Source organism: Cyanistes caeruleus, chromosome 3 (assembly GCF_971803275.1).
Source record: "Cyanistes caeruleus chromosome 3, bCyaCae1.hap1.1, whole genome shotgun sequence".
Taxonomy (NCBI): domain Eukaryota; kingdom Metazoa; phylum Chordata; class Aves; order Passeriformes; family Paridae; genus Cyanistes; species Cyanistes caeruleus.
The window spans coordinates 92,106,894-92,131,587 of NC_141703.1; the positions used below are offsets into that span (position 1 = coordinate 92,106,894).

Sequence of the window (24,694 nt, forward strand, 5' to 3'; positions counted from 1 at the left end):
GTCCTCTGAGCTTGGAGAAAAGTAAGATTCCAGGAGTGAATCTCTCCTGAAAAATGACTGTCCCCTCTCTGCCAAATATGATGTAACATGATCTGTAGTCTCTGTCCCTGCAGCAACAGAACAGGGAGCCTGCACCAGCTGAGGCAGATATTTTTGGGGCTTCACAGGGGAAGGGACATTTGAACCTGCTTCCTTCTATGAGCAGAGACATGTGTGGGCTGTGATGTAGTGGACCATGTTTGTCCCTTCAGTGCAGGCAGTTTTGTTAGCAGTCCTCTGGAGTCAAAGGACAGGGGAGGTTTTAAGCTGGTGGAAGATGGAGAGGGGCTGTTGCAGCCTGCCCTTCCCCCTTTTCACATTTGCTTCCCCCTTAGCCTTTGGCATGCTGATGAAATAGGGGTGGTCCTTCCACAGCCCCCTGACATTTCTCAGGCAGGTCCTTTCCCCTGTTCTCCATCTTGTCAGACTGGCCCCACAGTGTATTTATTTTCTCTTCCTACACAGAATGCCTGGTGCATATATGTTCTCTGAGCTCACAGAAAGGGTGTGTGTAGGAGGGCTAGTAAGAAGTGGGGCTGTGTCACCAGTAAAGCTCTTCCTCTTCCTAGCAGAAATATAGCTGAATGCCTTTTGCATCCCAGTGATGCTTTCAGTTGTGATCCAAGTTGGAAATGGAGTGGTAGGAGATCCCATTCATTTAGGAGGTGATTGACAGGCAAGAGCTCAGGCTGCAGGATGGTGTGAAAGCCACCTTGCTGCTGTCAGCAGAGGAACACACTGCAGTGCATTCTTGGTGTGCTGTGATTCTACTCCTGGAACTCAGAAAGAGGCAAGTGGGGGCTTTTTCTCCCTCTGTTGTAGCTCTTTCTTGGGTGGGAAGCTTGACACCCTTGTGTTACATGGGGTGACACATCAGCACTGGGGTGCAGATCTGAGATTTTCTTGTGCAAGAAAGAAGATAGATACATTTAAAAGACAATGACGATGAAGTGTTAGGGAAAGTTCTCAGTGTTCAAATTGCCAGACCTCTAACCTTGAAGCATCAGGACTTTAGCTGGTGAGTTATGATCATTTCAGCCAGATTTGTTCATTGTAGAAGCTGTAGAAACTTTGGAGGCAACCCCACATTTTCCCCCCATTTGGCATGAGACCATAAGATGCTATGGAAAACTAAAGCCAACTGCTGATGCTGTAACAGGGATGTTCCTCTGGTCACTCTTTATTAACCTCCTATGGCACTTCTTTTTGTAGGACTGTGTCTCTGAAACTTTGGTGAAAACCCACACATCTTGTCTGCTTTTACACTTAAGGGAAACCTGAGATTGGCATCCATAATCAGGAGCAGAAGGTGCTGCAGGCAATCTGTCTTCCTTGCACTGCATTAAACCCATTTTAGTTTTTTCAGTTAAATATCAAATTATCTGTCCACCCACACATCCTCCCCACTGCATCAACTGTGGTTAGGGATGGGCCATCTGTAGGACTTCTACCTGGGTAAGGGGGTCCACGGGGGTTCTTGCGTAACATGCTTCATGCGTATTCATTGGCCTTTAGAGTGGCATTTCTTCCCTTCCTATTCTCCTGGCTGGTCTCCAGTACTGGCAATGAGTCAGAGGCATGCAGGTCTATCAATCTGAGAAGTGTGTCCCAAGGTGGAGGAACACGTGCAGCTTTGTTCTTCCCTGACGCGGGAAGTAGCGCTTAAATGCAGGCCAGGTGGGTCAAGGACTTCGGACATGGTCAGATAAGTTGAAATGTCTTTTTTTTCCCCACAGGAAGATCAAAGTGGGAGCAGCATCCAGCTCCCAGAGCAGAGAGAAGGAAGGGCACACATTAGATTTTACAGCATTGTTGTGTTGTGCTGTGTCTGTGTCCCTGCTTCAGTGGTAGTGCTGGCTGCTTTCTGATCACTGCAGTAGGGTCCTGTGTCTCTTTGGAGTGCTCTGTGTTTCTAGAGAGATGTGGTCCAGTTGGATGGACTCCAGAAGAAGGAAGTGGGAATGATCAGAAGTCTAGACAGCATACTCACGGGGAGAGATGGATGGAAATGGGGCTGTTTGGGCTAAAGAAGAGAGGACTAAATATGAGATATGCATAACAGCATGCAGGTACATAGGATACAAAATAAAGGAATTATGTCTTCTGCAGAAGAAGATGGGGAGAAGTTTAAGATTGTAACAAGAGAGACAGGCTTAATGTAGTAAGCTCTGCAACAGTAAAGATAGCAAAATACTGAATCAAATTTCCTTGTGAGGCTGTGTAACTCCATCACTGGAGGGTTTTAAGGGCAGACTAGACATGTACGAGGAGTGACAGATGCCACAAATGACAAAGTAGAACTGATCTGTCTTTCACAGAATAGAACAGACTAGATGGTTCCTTTGGGTCTCTTCTACCTCTGCTGCTTGATTCTGTGCTGCCTTCAGGCTCAGAGAACAGCAGGAGCATAAGCAGAAACACAGCTGAAAGGTTCAGGGAAGTGCCTCAGTGAGATGCTGAGTGAGTCTGGCCAGGAGGTCCTTACCCATTTCTTTAGCTGTGGCTGACCTTCTCCCTTCCATCTCAGGAGCATGATGTGCTCCAAGGAGAATGTCATCAGTGACAATCCAGTCCAAGCACGTGACACTTAACCTATCTGGAAAGCAGAAGTAAGAATCAGTGTCAAAACTATCCCTAAAATTGATTTTCTTCTGCAGGGACTCAGATTTTTTTTCTCATCTGCTGCCCTTGGGGGGCCACAGGACCTACAGGATGTTTTACCGTAAGCGTGGTAGGGAAAACAAGTCGAAGGCTCAGTGTTTTATCCTGAGAAAGTTTGATGATGTTGCTGAATGCTCACTTCATGAGGCTTTGTCAGCATGTTCTGTTAATGAAATGTCACCTTTTATCGGTATGAAATCACTTTGTGCATTGGTATATGAGCCCATGAGGATTTGAGTCTACCTGAGGGGTGGATGTGGTGCGATTTATGCGTACTCCTGGGGCTTTTCACCACTAGGGAGGTGGCATGTGACATAAGGCCCAAAGTGGTGCAGGTGGCAAGCCTTGCAACAACTGAGCATCATGCCTTTAGCAGCGAGCTGGGTGCACAGGAAGCAATGGGAAGACTCCAGTGCAGTGAGGATCTAGGGATGAGTAGAGAAAGGATGTTTTAAGATGTTGAGGAGCAATTTAAGAGAGGAAAAACTATTCAGGGAAGGAGGGGAAGAGCATAAAGGGGCCTGCTGTAAAGTTTGGAGTAATGTGCTTGGTGTTAATCTTTCTCTGGCTGTAGTGGCCCAGGCTGTTGCTAACCTGGCCAGGCAAGCTGCCAGAGGCTGTCTCCATTGCTCACCCATTGTCCACTCTCATCCTGCCTCTGACTTGTGTTTTCTTGTCAGCATTTCTCTCCCACAGATCGATTCCTCCTTGGCTCATCCCAGTGATTTTAAGCATAGAGAGAAACTTCCTCTTGGCGGTGAGAGATAATCAAGCTGAATATTACCCATCTCTGAAGTGCAGGCAGTCCGTGAGCAGAGCCAAAGTCAATATCTTGGCAGATGTTGCCTTGCATTGATTTATCTTCTCCTGGAGCAGGGTGGATGGCCCCAAAGAAGGCAGCGTGGTCACCTGGCCAACTCCCAAAACATTTGCAGGCTGCATTAGCTCGCTTGATTTGGTCTCCAGAAGCTGCTCTCCTCAGTGTCAGGGGGTAGAACAGCGTGGTGCCAAACTCACAAATCCCTCCTTTGCACTCATCAGTGTTATTTCTTGTGCTGAGACACATCCTGGGCTCAGAGCACCAGCTCACGGTGCTGAGCTAAGCCAGCCTCATTTACTGGCTTAATGGAGCAAGGAAACAAATGTGTGTGCTGCTGCTGGCATAGGGGAGAGAAACAGGAGACCCATGCCCCAGAAAGGCTTTGCAACATGGGGATTTTTCCTTGCAGGGAATCTGGATGTGTCAGAGAGGAAAGTAAGGGAGAGGAAGCTTCCATGTGAGCAGCAGGAATGGGAGGAAACAGGCAGGGCCCCTCTTCAAGCCAGAGGAATTACAGTCAGCAGATTGCTGTGCAGGGTGGGGTGGGAGGAAGGGGGCTGCTGGCAGAGAGAGGGGGGTGGTGGAGGCAGGCTGTGGGGAAACCAGTTGCCAGGCAGGAGGACCAGGTCAGAGTGCTGCTCCTGGGCTCTGCTCTGTCAGAACAAGCAGACAAAGCATGCAAGAGTACCTGTATAGAGTTCCAGTTCCCAGCTCCCCAGCATAATGCACTCTCTGTTTTCAGAGACCTTTGAGCTCTCCTCCTATGTCTGGGAGCTCCAGGTTTGGCTTTGGCAGGAAAGGGCCTCCAGCAGAGTAGGCAGGGGGTTTTTCAAAACCACAGCTAAAGAGAAACCATCTGTATGATCTCAAGTAACAAGATACTTGCATGCAAAGCCCATCCCCTTTGGTACCATCCCCTTCCCCCAGCCCCCTTCCCCAGCCCCTCATCTCCCCAGCTCTCGCTGAGCCCTTCACAGCTCCTCTCTGCCCACCCTGCTGTTTTCATGCTGGAGCAGCAGGCACTGCACAGATACATGTACCACATCTCTGGTTCTGCACTTTCCCCCAGGGTGTGGACAGATGCTGATTGTCTTCATGCCCAGTTGGGGACAGCAGGAGATGTTATAAATAGCACCAGTTCCTTGCGTGGCAAAGACAGAACTTTCCCCTAGAAGTCCATCGCTCTGCTCCCAGGACTCACTGGGAGGTCTCTGAAATGTCACAGAACGTTTGCAGCAGAGAGTACCTCTGGAGGTTTCCTGTGGGTTCGGAGCTTGATCCTGGCAGAAAATGGAACGAGTTTGCTGAATCTTTCCTCACAATCTAATTCTTTCTGCCTGTCCTCGTCATTTTTCTGTGAACGGCAGTTTCTGCTCAGAAGAGACCTGAGACTGAAATAGGGGTAGATGCAGAAAGGAGCACTTAACATGTATACACCTGATGTGTTGAGGAAAGAAATAGGTCTGGAGCAGCCATAAGGGATATAGGGATGCCAGGACAGAGCTGGTGTAGGAAGCCCCAGTTCAGGAGAACTCTTGGGGATACTGCCAGTACAACACCAGAAAGGGATGCTAAGAGCAAGAAAACTTTCCTGCAAGAAAGTAATATGCTTTTCCAGCACTGCAGATTCTCTCTGCTCCCCTCAGGGGTTGATTTGCTTCTGTAGGAGTGCAGGTTGCATAAGGAGCCACAAGTAACCTGTTTAGAAGCAGGCTTGTTCATCCTCCCTCTCCTCTGCTCCCTGCCCTCCGGCAGAGGGTATTGCTTAACACCTCTGGGCAGCTGAAGCCCTTTCCATCTCTGAGCTGACACCAGGCTCTGTCCTCCCGACAGCAGCCGGACATCCCCCACTGCAGCACCATTTCAGCCTTAGGCACTGCTTGCTGCTGCTGAGGCTCGTGTTTGCATCAGCAAAAGTTCCTTCGCTGTGGGTTTGTGGCTGCAGGGGCTGCGCTGTGCTCCCCAGCTGGAGTCCTCCCTGTGGGCATCGTGGGGAGAGGCTCTGGCAGCGTGTGCACACTGATATTTAAATTAAAATTACTCCTAGGACATTCAGGGAGTAATAAGGAATGGAACCAAGCCTTGGATAGCCTCCACCTCACATGTGCCTCCCAGAGGCTCCCCAGTGCCTCATGGAGGCCCAGCTTTGACTGCTGTTGTGCCATATATTATGCTGTCGGTCTCTGTGATTTCTGCCCTGTCCTTGCTTGTTCCCTGGTTCCCTTTGTGTTTACTATTCTAATTTATTGAGTTACCTGGAGTGTTTTCACAGACACCAAGGCTGCTTTGCAGAAATTAATGATTGTGCATTCTGCTTGTTGGTGCCTTACACAGACCTTGCCTTTATGTGATAGAGACTAAAATATGCTCAGAGAAAATGAAAATGTTAACCTCTATTAAAAATATGCTTTAAAAAGTTGTTGTGAGATCTGTGCCAGGGCATATGAGTACTTTGAGATTATTTAGCTCACTAACCCCTGCCATTTCTGAATCTCAGAGTATTTTAATTGATTCCCCCTTCGAGACAAGCAACTATTTGTCCCCATTTTGTAGTGTGGGAAACTGAGGCTTGAAAAGGAGATTTGTCTCAGCAAATTAGTGGCCAGACGTAGGTGACCAAAATCTTTGCTGGCTGGAACCCCAGTTTTTAGGTCCTGTTCACAGCTGTGCTACCTAACTGGCTGCTGGACTAGAATATCACATTAATGTCTCCTAATGTAATGCAAAAGCAGGAGATAATCTTTCCTCAGTTGTGGTCAGAAAGGCCAGATCTTGGCAGTTCCAGTTTAGTGGAAATGAAGCTGTGGGAGGGAAAACTCTACTTCTTTTGCGTTCCCAAGGAAATCTGTGACTGGTGTTTGCCATCTGAGTGTTCTCCTCAGTAAAATGGAGAGTCTGGTCCAGAGAATGAGCATCTTTATAAAGCAGGAAGCAACTTTCATGCATTTTTGTAAAGGAAGGGAGGAAATTGAGAGGAGACACCTACACATAGCAGTGCAAAGTGTTTTGTTGGGTTTTGATGTGCTTATTCACTTTTTTTTTTTGGAAAGGAGCAAAGCAGGGTTTCTAAAAAGGTGGTTACAAAGTGTGTAACAGCTCACACAGCTTTGCTGGGAAGATCTAGATGGGGTCATAGGAAATGACAGCCCTGTAAATCTTGGAGCTACGTAGGTGGCAGGTCCTTTCAGGGGCTGATACTATAAATCTATTGAAACAAGCTGTCTGTTCCCTAGAAGTTTACTGAGAAAGTGCACTCCTTGATTGGTCAGGGAATGCCAGATGCAGCATTTTGTGGAGGTCACAGAGTCACTAGGGGTGACTTGATAAAGGGGGGAATTTTCAGCTGCTGGGACACAAGCCATCTGAAAGGGAAGTTTCTTTTCAGGTCCTCCATAAACTCGTTAAAACATAGGATGAACATTTTTCCTCTCTTGCTTGAACACTTAAAAGTCCTTAAGAGAGAGTGCCTTTCAAACAGACTCTTGTTTAGCATGTATGAATTTCCTCCCAAACAAAAGAATTTAAGAAACAGCAGATGATAGCAGAACCTTTTTACATCAGTTTCTTGGATTTATAAATTTGCATTATGTAAGAAAATACAAAAACCTCCAAAGTTGGGAAATATGCAGAATCATAGAAATAACCTGCTGATAGGAGAAATTTTTGTGACCTGGACAGATCGTTTCCTGCTTGCAGTCTGAAGAAAGAGGATTGATATCATGGGGGTTGGTGGGAAGGGGTCATGAGCAGGAATTTTCCCATCATGTATCAAGTGACCATTGGTATCCTGTAATGTACTGCTGTTTGGGATAGAGTTTGACCTGGGTGTTAGTTACCTTGTGGCAGTGAAATACACATATTATTGCATTTAATAGGTAAGCAGCAAATCCTATCCAGCCTTACATGGGTAGTGTTTGTTGTAAGGGATGCTCCATACCTTTATCACTGTGTTTTCCTCTGCTGTATTCTTCATTATTTGATATATCCTTCACTATCCAGCTTGCTTTGTTTCCTCTTTGAGGCAAAAAGCTCCAGTGTTTTCAATCTCCCCTCTTACAGATATTTTGTGAGGTCTCTAAGTCATTGCTGTCACCTGTCCCTGAACTCTTTTTATTTCTATTGCATCTTTTGCAGATAAGATAACCTGATATGGGACATTGTATTGCAGTACAGTACTGCACTTAGCCTCATTTTTTCCTCTTTGTCTCAGTGCATTCTGTTTGGGTTCTTGTCCATTATGAACAGAGGGTTTTGATGAGTTTGCCATGCATTAATCTTAATTTCTGAATGACCGTGGTTAATTTAGAAGCCAACAAGGTAACTCAGATAATTCCTTCCAGAATGTGCATCGCCTGACATTGTGTGCTTGGTCAGTGCTTCTACCTGAGACAGGGTATAGTCCAGCAGAATGCCTTTCTCTCACTTGTTTGTAAACTGAGTTGATGCACTGCTCATTTGAGCTCTTGTTTTATGGAGCTCTCCACCTTTATTTTTATTTTTTTTTCTTTAAAATTAACTGTTTCTTTAAGCAGTCTTATTGCCTTCCCTGGAATCTTTGAGGTGAGGTGTCACCTCTGGTAATGGTGTAAGAATATTCCTGTGGAGAGGTTGCTGTGCTCTGCTCATCAGCTAAGCACAATCTCTTCTGAGGTGGAACCCTGTAAGTATTAAACAGCAAATGACAGCGGGTTCAAGACAAGAAAAGAAGAAGAAAGCATCCAGTTTGAACTGCAGGGACTGTTTTGGAAGGCAGATTGTAATTAAACTGATCAGAATTCAGACATTGAGACAGTCATTGCACTTCGTGCCTTTGAAAAGTGTCAAGCTTTGATTATATCTCATCTTTTTGTCTATAATCTTCTAATACAAAAGATTTTTCCCAAGGAATTTGCTGTCTCCAATAGTTAGTCCCATGAAGATGGAAGACACTAAGTAGTGTCTTTAAGTAGAGGCAACCCAAAGCCATCTGGCAAAAGCCATTGTGAAACCAATCCTCCTGCTGCACCAAAGCACGAAACATCCCCAGAAGTCTGCCACTTTGCACACCATTGGAATAAAACTCTCGCCAGCATCTTTCAAAGGTCATTAGATTATTTTTTACATGTGAGGAAGTAGGGGGGAAAAGTATTCAGGAGGGGAGAAATAGGCATGGATGCTGGTGAATGGAGATGTAACTTTAAAAATCAGAGCTAGAAAAGGAGGAATGTTTAATACATTAAAGCCAACTCTTTTGCATCTGCTTGTTACTTGACTACATACATAGTAGACCACAATGAGTATTTCAGTTGTACTTTATTTGAGCTATGTTATTTCCTATGAAACAAGAAGTCCTGCTTTGTAACAAACTTCTTGAACCATGTGACTGACCTCAGCTCCCAGGAGAGCCTGCTGGAGAGTACAAATGTGCGAGTGAAAAGCATTTGCAGAAAATACAGTGCTTGGTGTGGTTTTGACCTGAAATACACTCTAATAAGTTGCTGGTAGCAGAGACTGAGATCACATGATACTCAACAGAAATCCAGCAGTGAATAGCTTACTTTCTATTATTTTTCCCCTATTTAAATTAAGGGGCAGGTGGAGACAGTTGATACTCTAAGTGTGTATTTCTGAAGAGCAGTAAATCCAGACCTGTCTCTTTAGTGAAAGCCCCTAGAGTTTTTGACCTCCTAAAAGTAATACCAACCTAGTGTGTGTTCAGTACAGCCCGTTGGTATGTACTTGCTGAAATCTTTGGAGTGGATGAGGATATGACTGCCCTTAGGATGTGAAATACAGTAACTACTAGATTCATAGTAGTGGCAGAGCTCAAGGTCTGAGACCTTCTAGGAAAAATAATCAACCCTGTGCACATCCAGGACTCTGTCTGCTTCCCCTCTTCTGGGAGCATGCACCTGTGGAGCCTGGCAGAGCTGGAAGTCCCTTCAGATAACCAGGACTTTGGTACATTACAAACTAAAACAGCCTTTCATATCATCTCCTTCCCACATCTCCTTTCCTCCAAGAGAGCACTTTGCCTCCCACTCCATCTCTGTAAGCTCTCTCTCTGTTGAATCCTCTAAAGCATTTTACAACTCTAATTAGACACGTATCTCCAATTTACTACTATTTAAAAGGGTAAGCAGTTAATGTCGTAAGACTGAGAATGCTGGTAATTAATTACTAACTCCAAGGACCTGGCTATCTCTCTAACCAGCCTTGTCTCAAATAGCATCTCTCTCTGCTAAAACCTCTCTTCACAGTAATTAAACAGTAGGGAGGAGAAGCACCTTGGAGCCTGCCCAACAAAGTCTGTCTGACACAAAGTGCAGCTCTGTCAGGCAGTCCTTTTTTATCTGACTATCTGGCATGGACATAATGGGCCAACAAATTTTGATTACTCACAAGTACACTCCAGCTTTGTCCAAGAGACTGCAGTAGCAGGATCCCTTCTGTGCCACTGCCATTGAAACACAAAACCGGTTGGGATCCTCCTCATCTCTGGGAAATGACATCCTAGAAGGATGACAGGTCCTCCTAGAAGTGCTCCCGCCTTGTTCCCAGAAAGCAAAGCATTATAAGCTGAGGAAGTTGGTTTGTGCTGCTGCCTCTGAGCACTAAAGCAGTTTGCATTGGAGCATCCTGGAGAGCAAAGCCTGAGCAGTGCTTGGGTCAGGTTCTGCTCTTTACAATAGTCTTTAACCAAGAGGTTTGGAAGCGGTGGTGTGGTGGTCACAGACGTTTGTTAAGCATATGCTGTGCCTGTGACACAATGGAAGGTGAGGATTGCTGGGGAACCTGTGGTTTGCAGTGAGAACACACTGAAAGCTTGGTCTGTGGACTTGTAACCTGGAATGGTTATCTCCTAGCTAGCTGCATATAGTCTGACCTCATCAGTAGAAAAGTTTTAAATGCAGCTGTGTCCAGATGCAGTGTGCACAGAGGTAATGTGGAAGATGGCATACCAGATAGGATAGCAAGCCTGGAAAACTGGGTTAGTTCTGTACTCTGCTTCTTACTGTGTGTGGACTTTGGCACACACCATTTCCCCTTCCTTGTATTCCCTTCCCTTATTTACTAACTATATGATAGGGATAAAAATACCTAACACTTTCGAAAAGAGCTTTGACCTCTGTTAATGAGAGGTGTTAAGTAATGCTTGGTAAAAGCAGGGTCGCTTTATTGTCTTATGGCCAAATTTTACTTTAGGTTAGCTACTTAACTGCCTCTGTACTTTTAACTGCAAGAGGTTTTCCTGCTTCCTTAAATTGTCTTGTGGTGCATCTGTGCACTGCTAACAAGCTCTGCTTTTCATGTCTAAAGGGAGATGCCCTTCTGTGATGACTGCAGTGATCGCTCATTGTTCCTCCTCCATCTCCCAAAGGTGCTGCCAGGCTTTAACGGACTATTCATCAAGTGCTTTGGGATTTTTTTGATGGAAGCAGTCTGGGCAAGTGCATAGTTCTCACTGCACAGTGAGAGGGTGACATGCACCTGTTTACTCATCAGTCTGCCATGAATAGATAGCTCCTTTCTTTGGACAGTGGAGTCCAGCAGGAATAACACTGTTATGAACTTTATATGTGAGGAAAGACAATGTTATGTCAAGCTCCTCTTTCTAATTGTTTGAGTTGGCTAGATCTGTGAAAAGATAGGCAGGTCAGGTTTGGGGTTTTGGTTTTGTTTGCTGCTGTTTGGTTGGTTGGTTGGTTGTTTTTTTAAGCGGGGTTTGCTTCTTTGTTATTGCACAGAAAAGACTTTTTGCAAACTGGTCAGGACCAGTTGCTTTGAATTGGTCAGAGCTGAGCTTCTGTGTGCAGGTTTATCTTCTGTGCAGTTCTTGTCATTTTACTTCTCTAATAAAGCTCTGTGCATAGCAGGACTCAGGTGCATTTGTTCTGCCAGTACATCCTGTGCATGGTTTATTGCATGGTACCTCATGTGTGGTACCTCCTGGTACCACAGCATGGTGCCCCTCGTTTCTGCACTTGTGTCTGGACTGATGGGGAAACAAGAGGAGGATGAATATGTCAAAGTGAGGGAGAGAGCCGATCTTCATGCATATGTCTGTCCTGCCTAGACATAGTTACCTGGTTTATAGTGCCACAGTATTCCAGTTTATTTTGAAAAGGCTGATCCTCAAAGAGGACTAGACAATGTATCCCTGCTGTCACAAATATCTTTCCCTCCTCCTGCTCCAAGCTGTCTGTTTCCATGTTCTGGACAAGTTCTTCCTCACTCTCTGGCCCTATGCATCTCAACTCACTCTTTTCTACTTTTTCTTTTTTATTATTATTTTTTTATTTTTTCCCTTTCATCCTCAGTTTTCTTTGGTTTTACTTCTTTTTTTATTTCTTTTTTTTTTTTACACCTCTCCTTTCTCATTCATTTTTCGTTTTTCTCTCCTCATTTATCCAGCATCCTCATTTACTTTCCCCTCTCTCATTCTGGTGGTCTCCCCTCATCATCTTGTGTTGATGTCCTGGATACAGCAAAGCTGGGGCACAGACAGCACTCAGGTTGTCCGAGTTTTCCTCCAGGTAGTGCCCCTTCCCTAACCATGCATGAGTCACCCCATCTTGCTGGGCTTTTGTTGTGCTCTTGGCAGCCTGGGGTTGATAGCTACGTCCCTTGTGAAGTGCCTTGAGCTTTGCTGATTCCTGCTGTGGCCAGGGCTGTGCATCTGTATCCCTTTTTGCTGGGTCCTGAGCACACAGAACAAAAAGGAGAATCCTCCTTCAGGGGGCTTATGCTCCAAGCATTGGGGATAAGAGGTGAATACAGGCAGAAAGGGAACACATGGAAAGCACAAAATGCTGCAGGTCGACATAATATCGTCAGTCAGGTCCTATAGAACTGCCAAATAATATTATTCTCACTTCTATTTCCCTTTCTGCTAGCTTTTCTATCCTTTTAATCACTTTTTGGGCCCTCTTTTTACTTTCACCTTAGAGATTATAGGGCTTTGTCATTTTGTTTCCAAGAAAAGGGAAAGAGTGCAGAGTGTTTTCATTAGGCCAAGGGCTGGAGGGAAGGAGTGAGTCCTGGTATTTGCTAGCTTTAATCTTTATGGTAATACTTCAGTAAATATCTGCTGTTCTTTCTCTCCTGTCAGTGTAGCAGCCTGTGAATGATATGGAGCTGAGATCAGGGAAGAAGAGGGAACTGCAGAGAGGATTAGAAGGTTAAGATAGGATTACGGGGTCAAAATGGAAAAAAAAAGGAGAGGAATAAAACAGCAAAAGAAAGGAAAAGAAAATGAAGTGTAGTGGTTGTGACAGGGGAAAGGAAGGAAAGTGTACAAGGTACCAAGAGAAGATGAGATTTTTATGAATGGGTCGATGCATTCAAAGGTCCTAGAGTCAATAGTCTCTCTAAAATGATTTATTGAAGAAAAATTCATTTGTTTTATGTCACCCCATGAAAACTTTTTTTTTTTTTCCCTTCATCATTGCTAGGGATGGGGTCTGCAAGGGCTGAACCAGATGCACAAACACTCCATTACCCCAGCAGCCCTGCTTGGATGGGAAGGTGCAGTGGGTGGGAATCTGTGTGGCTGTCAGGACTCTGCCGCAGCTGAGCCTTTCAGGAGGGGGGCAGGAGCCATCACAGCCACACAGCTGGAGGATCTGAAATTGGGAAAGTTGCTGCTGAGCACTGACAACCTCACCCACTCCCCTGGGGTCCCACTGGTCTGTGTCCTACTTTTCTGCTGTCTCCTGCTGAGAGTGACAGAAAAACAGAAGAAGGTACAAGCACTTGTTTCCTTGAACTCCTCTGCGTGGAGTTGAGGGAACAGCTTGTGAAGCAGGTTTGGATTTGGGGCTTTGAACATCAGGGCAGTTTCAGTCCTGCTTTTGGTTTGTGTAATCAGTAGGAAATAATGGATAAAGCTTGTTTGGACTGAGAAGGAAATGACCCAGACCATTGCACACATTTAAGGTATTTGGATGAATTAAACCAAACAAGTCGGATGCCTGATCTGCTGCTTCTCCTCTAAAAAATAATGACACAAGAGAAGCTAACACAAATACAGCATCAGTGCTTGGTAACAAAGCTGTTGGAGTTAGGGCAAAATGAAAGTCTCCCTTGCTCAGCGTGAACTGAATTTTACATCCAAAGTATTCTTCACCTCTGGCAATGCTAGTGAAACATAACCATTCCTCTTTTTATTACATGTCACGTAACAAAAAGGTGCAGAGGCTGTGAAATGGCTTCTGATCTCATGTCAGAGAGGGAGACAGAGGTAGCAAGGGGAGAGCTGAGCATGACTTGCAACCCCTCATGTTTTCCAAGCAGCCCATAAGGCCTGGCCCATCATCTGTGTCACAGGCTCTGCTGCTGGGTTAGCATGAGTTTTGCAGGAGGCAAATGAATGCCTTTCTGGAGGGAAGGATTAGGAAAAAAGGAGAACACCACTTTCTTCGCTTTAGACTCAGTGCCTTTCACTATTGGTTGCAGCCTGTAGCCCTTGCTGTCAGGTTATTAGATACAACATTGCCTGACACCACTGGGACATGTGGCACTTATCTCCAGCCAAAGAGCAGAGTTTTGAAGGTCTCCTTTGGCCCTCTCTGTGGGTAAAAATTCTGGCTGGCCCATGTGTAATTGAGAGGTTAGAAGTATTCTTCCTTTTGTATTTCTTCTTTTTTTCCTGAAACAACTTCTGCTTCTGCCAGGGCATGTAGTCACTGCTTCTGTCTCTTCCCTAAGGGAGTGAAAGTTCATAGTAAGTCTTTTCCTTCCTTTCTTTCTGTTACACTCGCACTTTGAGAAGTTGGAGGTGGCAAGTCCTGTCACTCTCCTCATTCTCTGATTTAACCCAGTAGTTCTGTGCAACAGGGCATAGTTCTTGTTTTAAATGAAATTGGGGTGCTCTTAAAAACTAGGCAGCCCTTTTCTTCAAGTAACAAGCCTTTTGTCATCCCTTTCTCTCTATCGCTCAGTTCTCCCAGTCTTCTTTTTAGCCTGTGCTTCCTGAAGTCACCTGTACCACTCTTGTGAGATTATGCTGGCTGCAGCTCATCTGAAGCATGGGTTTTGGTCTCTGACCATGTTCTTTGGATGAGTTAAGATGTCCAGAGGGCCTCATGAGCTTTTTGTAATTGCTATCTGCATCCAGACAGCTGGACTTCATTTTATTTGCATTTAATAATAAGCTGCTTTTCTTTAGCTGGAAGTTGCAAATTATCAAAACCCATCAAATCCTATCCATTGAAACTAAATATATAGTCCCCAATCAAACCCAGGTTGACTGGCTGCCAAATGGTCTCGGGGCAGGACTAGGACAACTGCTGTATATACAGGGGTAGGAGCTTCTTTGATGTATTTCACTAGGGGCAATGCAAGACATTTCTGATATAATGTGATTGTTCAGAGAAACACCTAAGCTGCCTTGGCCCTGTGTATTCATCTTTAATTATTAAAATAGGACAGATAATTCATAACCCTTGAGGTCTTTATTTTATTTTTTGACATTGATATTCAATGTATGCTTGGCCAAGGGGGAGAAAGGTAGATTCCAAGAGCAAGAGAACAAAGCAAGAGGAGAAGAAAGAGGATGAAGAAAAGAAAAAAAGAGAAGAAAGATATTAAAATAAAAAGCAAGTTGGAAATGAGAGAGAATGAAGAGTAAGTGGGGCAGAAAAAGCAGAATAGCCTAATGGTTAATTGTACATATTTTCTTTTTTTTTTTTTTTAGAACAGGGACTGTTCTGCACTCTATATTGTTGCTTGTTATCACACACATCTGGATGTGTTGGTATCTTATCAGTGATTTGTCTGCTCCTGTGTTTTGGGGAGGGGTCTCGTGTGATCTGATGAAGGTGGGCACTCTGCAGGGAGGGTGAGGGGTGGGCTTTGCTCCAACAATCTTCCAGTGCATGTACTTCTCCATCAGCTCACCAGCAGAGCCAGTCGTCAAACAACAGCTTCTTCAAGGGGATATTTTCAGAGAGTTTGGAGGACGATGTTCAAGAGCGGTGAGGGATAGGGGATGGAGAGAAGAAAATAAAAGAGAGGAAGGAAATACAGATAAGGAGGAGAGACTCAAATGGAAAAAAAGGCTGCAATAAAGTCAGAGGGAATTAAGACAGACAGACCACTGGATAACAGCAGATTCCAGCAAGTTGAGAGGCAGTAATGTCAATGTCCTCTTGCTCGGTCACTGTCAGTCAGCGTAAATGCTGCTGTACATTCACAGCCAAAAGGGCTTAGAAAAGCTAATGAGCAGGGAAACAATGAGGAATGGGGGAAGAATTTCTCTGTGAAAACTCTGGCTGAGAGGGGATGTTTCTCTGCAAAAGGATTTGCAAGGCATAACAGCACCACTAGTGCAATAAATAAGCAGAGCAAGGGTGAGAGTGGAGTGAGGAAAGAGAAAATAACAAGAAACCAGGCCATAGTAAAGAAATGTGAGAGCCTGCTGTATTTCCGCTGTCTAAATCTGCTTGGTCCTGGTAATTGGAAAGAACAGACTGAGAGTGTTTGTCAGAGTTGCAAGTTTAATGACTTGAAATTACAGCAGCCTAACATCCATTAAGCTGAAGCATTTGTTTTGGAAGTGTCATTTTTCATGAGGGAACACTGTCAGAGCATTGCCCAGTCTTCTGCTGGCAGAGCTTTCTGGTGGCAATGCAAGTTAGGCATGCCTAGGAGCCACAGGATAGGAGCAAGGGGTTTTGGCAGAGCTGGGTTTGGGAAACTTAGGGCTAGGAGAGAGTGTGTGCTGCAGGGTAGGAGAGCACCACTGGCAGGATTGCGTTCTAGCATACCACATCCTTTCCCTCACTTGTGTCATTATTGTTCCTAAGCATCCGTATCCCCTTGCATTTTTCCTTTAGGGGAGATACAAATTCTACTTTGTTTCCCAGTCTGAGATGGTAGCACCCACTCTGCCATGTCTAGAGCACAGTTTGGAGATAGGTCTCTCTGAGCAAAGACAGGTCTGCTTTTGTTCCTGCCAGGGTTTGCATTCATTTCTCAGTTCAGAGGACTTATAGGACCATCATAAAATCGATTTAATTGGAGGGGACCTTAAAGATCATCTAATTCCAACATCCCTGCCATGGGTGGGGACACCTTCCACTTGACCAGGTTGCTCAAAGCACCATCCAGTCTGGCATTGAACACTTCCAGGGATGGGATGAATACTTCCACAGATTTGCTGGCCAGCAGTTAACTGTCAGTGCTGCCCTCCAAGTTCACAGTTAAATGGCCACGTGTTTTCTCCCCATTTGAGTTTCCCCACAGTAGTATGAAGGCAGCAGGGTTTCTCTGTTTCACAGAAAGGATCATTCATAGGCATGCATGTTCGTGAAGATCACCGTAAGAAAAGAAAAACAGAAAAGCAAAGTATTATTTTTCAAACATATCTCTGTTCTTTAAGCACTGCTACTTCCAGTGGAGGTACAACTGGAGACAAGAGCAGGGAGTGAATTGTTATGATTGAAAAGCAAGCCTCCGCTAAGTAAAGGAATGCATCAAAAATTCAGAAAGTTACAAAAAACCATACCTTGCTTAAGAGTCCATGGTCTGTCAGCATGAGCTTGCAGAGCATTTTGGCATTTCAGCAAGGATGACTCTCTGCAATGGATGTGGAAAGACACCAGGTAAACTCATTAGAACCATTGTTTAGTGTTTTAAATAATTGTGGTTTTGAGGCTTCACTTACTACACTGCTGCTGGGTACTGATGATGTACAAACTGTTTTTAGTAGGTGGATTTTATAAATTTCCTGCTGAGTCCCTATTTTGGTACTTGATAATGGTCCCCAAATGTATACCAGGGTCAGTGTTTTAATACCAGCAACTAAAGTAGTTCACATGCATCTTTTATTACTTGATTATCTGCTTCCGAAATACATTTCAGACTGTCAAAACTATGGATTCCAGGATAGAAATTTGAGCCAAACCCATGAAACCATGAAGTAGTTTGAGTTACAGCAATTTTGTCTCAATCTAATGACCAGTGGATCCATGACCCAGGCCAGTAAGGAGGATGCAGTGACCTGATAACAGCACAGATTTATGCTGAGAAGGCAGCAACCAAAGGTTTTTGTGAATTCATCCCCTAGCAGGTTCACAGCAAAATTCACTGTCAGGTCTGAAATTTCCTGGCACATTTCTGAGGGTTTGAACTCAGGATTTCTCAGGTCTGTTGCTGCTGAGTATGCTGGTACCTTGCAAGTTTTATTGTGCACACTAAGGGTTCATGTCACTTCTCTGCTATTTGACATCTCTATGTGTGGGCCTGTTAGAGCAAAAGACTCGTGACAGTGCCCTAGGACAGGAAACAGCAGTGTGAGTGAAAGTTTCCAGGACAGCAGTACAGGAACTGAGGATTGGCCAGAATAGCAAACAAACTCTCCTGTCAACCCTTTGAAACAGTGGCTGACTGAGAGATGGCTTCTAAATTTCAGCTGAAGAATGCCAAGCCATTGAGCTCTTTGGGACCAGGTCTCTGGCATCCAGCTTTACCAGTCATGCTGAACAGAGGATTTTCCTTACTTTTTTGCTCTTTAATCACCTTCCTGCTGAAGGTTGGCTGGGTTTGGAGCAGATACTGTGAAGCCTACGCTAGTATCCTGTGTATTTTCCTCTCTGTACCATCTGTTCGCGGACTGGATTACAGTTGCACCAGTTAAAAAGCAGATTGCCTTGGCCCAAGGTCAGGATCGCAGCCCTGGTGCCCTGCCTCTCTCCCATGAATTTACACTCAATGCAGAGCTCACTGCCTCTCTACTGCATTCCCTGGAACTCCCACCTGCTATGATGGAGGGGTGGGGTGGGCAGGCTCTTTCCTCCTACACCATGCTCACCCTCTCGTTCCTACCCATCCTCCTGTCCTTTTTCCTCCTCTGTGGCCTCCATCTAGCTCAGTGTACAGGTAAAAGTACTGGCTCAGCCTTGCTTTGCCTTCAGCAACACTGCTCAGACCTGTCAGCACACCAGCCTCTGCATTCATCAGCCCTGCTCCGAGAAGCCCTTCTTTCCATATTGCTCTGGGGACTTCTGAGGGACACTTGGATCCTGCTCTTCCAACTGTTCTGGGGTTAACTCACTGCAAGAGATGATGAGGAGGTGCTGGGAGTTAGCATGTCAATCCCTTCATCCTGCATCTTCCCTAAGTGGCAGTAGCAGAGGATTGCAGTGGTACTGCACTGCTGTTGTCCACAAGCACAGACATATCCTATATGAAAAAATGAAGGCAGTGGTTTTGTTCACCAGAGTTGAGCAGTATCCACAGGGTTCTCATAAATAGCAGGTGAATTCCTGATTAATATTAATCAGAGGAGAGAAACAGGGCAGCTGGCAGGTTTACCCTTGGACTCAGGACAACTTGCAGTCCCTTGCTCAGTGGGTCTGTGACCTAAGTCAGACTGTCTAGCTGTCCCATTGAGAGAGTTTAGGACTCCCCAGTCATGGGCTATTCATGTTTAGCATTCTGCCTCTTTCCCCCAGACTCAGTTTCCTTCTGACTCCCCGAGTTTGGCAACAAGGATTCACATGAACCATGGGGCTGTGCTTGAGACTAAATGGGCACCCGGTGCATCGATTTGCCCCTTCCTTTTGCTTCTGAACTGATTGTGTAGTCAGATGCTGTTTGATTCTTCTCTTGTTCTAACTCAAACCCTCTTTAATGTGCCCTCTGTTTTTTATGGGCAGTGCAGTGCCTCAATCAGCTTCTTTGTAGAAGGTGGCAGGACTCTACTGGTGCTCCCTTTTTTTGTAGTGCAGTCCCTTGCTCGGCTTTCTACTTCCAACCTTGTATCACACACAGTGTTCTGTCTGCCAGCACCCCATCCTTATGAGTACAGTGGATCTCAGAGGGCTTTGTCCTTGATGTCTGCTTTGTAGATGATCGCACTGCCATATCCAGGTTCAACCACCTAAAGCAGCTTCTAGACATACTGTACTCTGACCTGTCTCACACTGTCTCTGCAATTCTCCATCAACAAGTGCTCACAACTCAGGCTGAATAGTGTTGAAAAGCTGCTTGTCTTTTCCTTTGAATTCTCTTCACTTCAGTCTTTTTGTGACTCCAAATGATGAAAAAATCCTCCCAGTCACGTACTTGTGAAATATGGAGGCTAGTTATTTTCTCCCTTGTATTCTTCCCAACATGTGTCTTCCTCTACCAGGTATAGAAAATCCATCTCCTGTTTCTCAAGACTGAGACCCTTTGTTCATGCCTTAGCCTTCTTCAGTCTTGATTTTTGTAACCTCTTCTGCCTCTCTTGCTTGAACACCAGCTTGCTTCCTGTGGCATACTAAAACTGCCCCTTTTCCTCTGCCATGCAGAATACATTGCCTTTTTTTCTGTTTGCATTGCTTTGTCAGATTCCCTTTGAATTTCCTTGTTCTTCCCTTCATGACTTTAAACATGATGTTTCTAATCCAGCTTTCAAATCCCTTCCAGTTCTCTACCTTTCTGTAAACTGCATTGTCCCGTTCGTCTCCCACATGTATTTTTCAGATATTTCTAGCAATGCAACTCCCTTCTAAGGCTGATCTTTCTCTGTATTGTCTCCTTTTCTAACTCTCTAAAGTGTTTACTTTTTCCTTTGCTTTCTCAGTGTCAAATGAGTGAACCTTCCTGCCTTTTTCTGTGCCTTGCCTCATCCATTTTTTTCAGCATTGAAGCATACTAGCTTTGTCCTCAGCTTTGCAGGGCTGGGCTTGGTGACTTATACACCCACTCAACTGTCCTATAATCCAACCATCCCTGCAGAAATTTTAGCTGTTGTCATCTCAGGGGCCCATCTTGCACACTGCAACGTGCCTTGTTTTGGCAAGTAGTCTCAGAAAGAAGGTGGGGGATCTGGGTGGGAGGAGTGCCCTGGGTCTAGGTGGGGTATCCATGTTGGATATGGATGGATTAGGGAGACTTAATCAGTTGTGTAATAGCACTAAGAGGATTGCTGTATCTTCCCAAGCATGACTCAACTGAAGTGTTATTTTGGATGTAGGTGGACAGGTGATATGACCTAAGAGGAAAAGGAGGAGACACGTTCCTCTGTCACATCTCCTTTATTTTCTTTTTTTTCTTTTTGGTTTGGTCTTGTTCTTGTTGCCAGAAATACAGTACAGAACTTGCCTGCTGCAGCAGAAACAATCCTCTTGACCTGATCCTCCTCTGTGGCTCCTATGGAGGATTTTTGCAGCACTTTCCCTGTTACATATACTTGCTTATTGGTAGAAGTGATCAAAATGTGGGGTGAGAGGAAGCAGAGATGGAAGAGAGCTGTCAGCAGGTATGACAGAAGGATCTTGGGAATGACACAGAAACATCCCTCCTAGTGTGGGGCTTGAGGAGCACCTAGAGGGGAGGAAGAGACCCTTTTGGTATCAGGGAATGATGCTTCTGGCCAGGGAGTGGCCTATTCCCTGTGCCAGCCTCCATTAGCAGTATAGATTCCAGAGGAAGATTAACAACTGGCTATGGTGCAGAGCCACTGCTTTCCTCTCCCTAACCTGGGCAGATTAATGAGGTGCTCTCTCTATGCAGCATATGGCCATGTGCTTGTGAGATTCAGCACGGGACCAGGTCAGCTGCCTAGCTGGAGTTAAAGAGGTTTGGATCTCTGCCGAGTGATCAGGGGAGAGAAGGAAGGGCTGCCGATAGCTGGAGTGGGGCTATTAAAAGCCAATACTCTAATGAACCAGCAATGGCACCTAATCAATGTGTGAAAAATGGGTAATTCTTGCTAATGCCCTGTTAATGTTCTCATAATGATCTGTCAGGGAACTCTGTCTAATTATTGTCATGGCAATTTGGCACAAGTTTGCCCCGGATAATGTGGCCTGGGTGAATAGAAGCATGTATTGCTTCCCATGTCCCAGAACTCTGCTCTTCTCTCCACATCTTCCTGCTTTTCTTCTGCTACCTCCTTTTTCTGGTCACTCTTTTAATTAGGCAATTAGTTGATTGATTAGCTAATGTTTGTACAACACTTTGAACATGCAAAGTGCTAATTCTGTCCTCTTTGTTATTCCTCCTTTGCATCTGTCTTTTTTTTTTTTTCTTGCTTTTCTGATGTGTCTGAGGACCAGTTGTGTTCTGTGATGTCAAAGGATGCAGGTGAGGTCACAGCAGAGAATCCACAATGCAACTACCCCCCACTTTCTTTATCCTTGACGTGATCCCATTGCACATGCTTTCCTCTGTCCCTGACTTTGGTCTGAGACCCCATTGCAATCCACCACTGCTTGGTGCATGTAAATCCACTCTGCATTCATTTGAGCTTCTCGATGCATATTTCAGGCCTAACGTGCTGCAGACAGCATGGAGCCTTTTCCAGGGCTGGTGTAAATCCTGTGGACGTACATCACTCCCAAAATTCCCTGCAGTTAATGGGTGATGTTGGACCGTTGATCCTGTTTTACTTGCCCATGGGTTGTTGACTTTGGGCTGTGTTTTTTCTTAACATAATGGGATGAAGCTTAGAGAGAGGAAAGAACACGGTGTGCTCTGCTCATCCCTCTTGCCTTTGAAAGTCATGTCTTTTCCCTGCTGTGCTAAATCAGGAATATTGGTGACTTACATTTAAGCTCTTTCTACATAAGCTTGCAGCTAGCTGGAAAGGAAGCGAGTGGGAGGGCAAGTGGAGAGCGACCTATTTGCACATTAATGAACGATACGCCCCATTGTATTATGTAAAGGCCTGGTTTTGCATGTGTTTACATGGCTTTTCAAAAGGGGAAACCCCGTCACTGGCAACCCTCAGGAGAAACATATGGCTATAGAATGGCAGTACAGTTATAGAGAAGCCTTTCACTCATAGCTGACATTTCTTAGTGTCATCCAGGAAGATCCCAAAACCACTTAGCTCACTGCTGAAACACGGCCAACTCCGAGGTGGAACAAAGTCACCATTCTTGTAGCGGAATTCCTGTACAGTGAATCTTTAGGATGGGGTTTGAAAATCCTTTCTGTAGCAGGGCACCCTGGACCTCAGCTCGGCAGGCTAAGGCTGCAGCCAATACCATGCTTAGGCAAGCACTGCCAATGCTTGGGGACTTCTCTAGGATTTCTTAAGGATTGAGCAGAGGCCTTGTCTACATCCAGCCTGAAAAACACTACTCCCACAACTGTGTGCTCTCTTGAAAGGTTACAGAGAGTCAATTCTCAGCTTCGCCACTGGGAAAACCCAAAGCAATTGCCTGCTCCTAATGAGGATGTAGGACAATTCCTAGCATCATAGCTCCTGTTCTGAGTGATAGCATTGACAGTTATTTCCATTTGCTCCCAGAACAACTTTGCTATCCCCTAGAGACTTAGTGAAGGTGTCTCTACGGCTTAACTTCAGTAGCTGTGATTTGTTTTCCTCTCCTCTGACCCAGTCTGGCTCTTGAGAATGACTTGCTCTGATCTTTAGCCTTCTTCATGTTTACTTGCTCTATCACTTTTGTAAAGTGTAGATGCTTTTGTACTTTGGAAGCAAATGCAGAATGTAAATCTACTGAGATTTGGATAAATCCTGCCTGAACGTATCATGGCAATAATCAGTCTGTTTCTAAGAGGCATTCCTCCTGTAAGTGACCCAGAGGTGACTCACATTTATTTTGATATCACTCAGTTCAAGTTTGTGAACTTGAATGTGGCCCAGGGACACATTTTGTCCATTTTTTTTTTTCCAGGAAAGAGTCATTCCAAAAGATGGAGGTTTTGTTTCACCACTCTGAATCCCTCTGTGTTTTGTTCTAACCCTTTTAGAGCTTGTTTGCTTACTGAGCTGTGTTCCCTTCCATGTTTCCAGAGTGAAGAGAAACAAGTATCCGCATTCCTACTGTGTGAGTGGCTTAAATAACAATAAGAAAAAAGAAAGCACAACAAACAGAAAAATACTCTGGTACAAGATTAGACTGCTTAGATTTAGTACTGAAATGTATAACCCAGAGGGCATAGCTGTATGTCTCATCTCTTTACTGATCAGTCTCCTATTTCCCCATCTTGTGCTCCTGTACCCATTCAGACATGATGACCAGCATGGGGATCAGCACAGCTTTCCCTTCAGAAATGAGTTCCCAATTATAGGCCTTGCAGGCATTCGTTTGGATGGGAGATTATAAAAGTCGCTTCTCCTTGCTGCTCACCCCCTCCCATAATTTACTTGCTCCTATCCATGTGTGCATACAAGTTTGATGTGCTGCTTCCTTTACTTGTGTGTCTCCTAACAGGGAGAGCTGGAATAGGCTAAACTCCCTGCCTTTGCAAAGAGACAGTAAAAGGAGGGCTGTAATGGGCAGTTACGGAATTGTGAATGTTCTGGAGAAGGTTTCACTGAGTAACCATAGTGCAAGAATCAGTAAGGGGCTCAGCATGAACTGGAGTTACTTTTTACAGACTGGAGTTACTTTCTACAGGGTTACAGTGTAGAACTTCTGCTCACAGGCCACAGCTACCAGAACCAGATTCTCAAGGTCTTCTAAAGTCGCTAGAAGACACGACCATAATAGCACATTTGCTTCTGGTGACCTCAGCAGATGGCTGGGTCAGGTTGGAGAGAGCAAGGCTCAATCCTCTCCTCTGTTGTCACACTTGATTTTCCCCAAGCTGATTAAATGGATGTGTTTTGTGAGCAAGGCATCGTTCTGGGGTTCAGGCTCAGTAGTAGGATGCTGCTTAGCCTTGTCCAATTCATTGTCTTGTTTACAAGTCAGTTTCCAGTCTGTAAAATGAGAATTATAGTATCAATTAAGAATTAAGTAATCAATTATATCAATTAAATATAGTATCAATTAAAATCATCTTATTAATATCCTTTAGTGTAATGCTTTATTAGCCACCAGAGAATATACACAGGTATCCCTTTTCCATATGCATATAGACAGAAAGCCAAGGTATGTTGTTTCCACTCATTACTGTTTTTCAAGTGCTTTGTAACCTTTTCCTTCTTTAAACAGTTTCTACTTTTTAAAACGTTTCCCACCTCAAAGTTTCTTCAGGACACTAAACATTTTCATGGTCTGTGCGTGCTTTACTTGCTCTTATTTTTTAGAAAAGCTCCAGAGCTGGCCAGCCACAGTATTCCAGCTGAAAGTATGACTTGATGTATGCAGTGGCATTAATACTTTTCTCAGTGGGTGAGATTCACCCACCCCTGAGAGAAATGACTCACTCAAGATAGAGGCATCACTTAAATCCAACGTAAGCTGTATTTTGTTGGCTTAGATGTGATTTTGCTGGAGCTTTGGC

General features: G+C 44.8%; 1 protein-coding gene and 1 long non-coding RNA gene across 5 annotated transcripts in view; one reads left to right on the top strand and one right to left on the bottom strand.

Moving 5' to 3' along the window:
* The window catches only part of LSAMP (limbic system associated membrane protein), a 977,049-nt gene that overhangs the window by 691,280 nt on the left and 261,075 nt on the right, over window positions 1-24,694 (top strand). The gene's annotated exons all lie outside the window — the stretch shown is intronic.
* On the bottom strand, window positions 8,794-9,937 carry LOC111939247 (uncharacterized). The gene is made up of 2 exons (XR_002869209.2): window positions 9,902-9,937; window positions 8,794-8,905 (listed from the first exon to the last, which is right to left on the bottom strand). It is a non-coding gene; the product is annotated as an uncharacterized LOC111939247 (long non-coding RNA).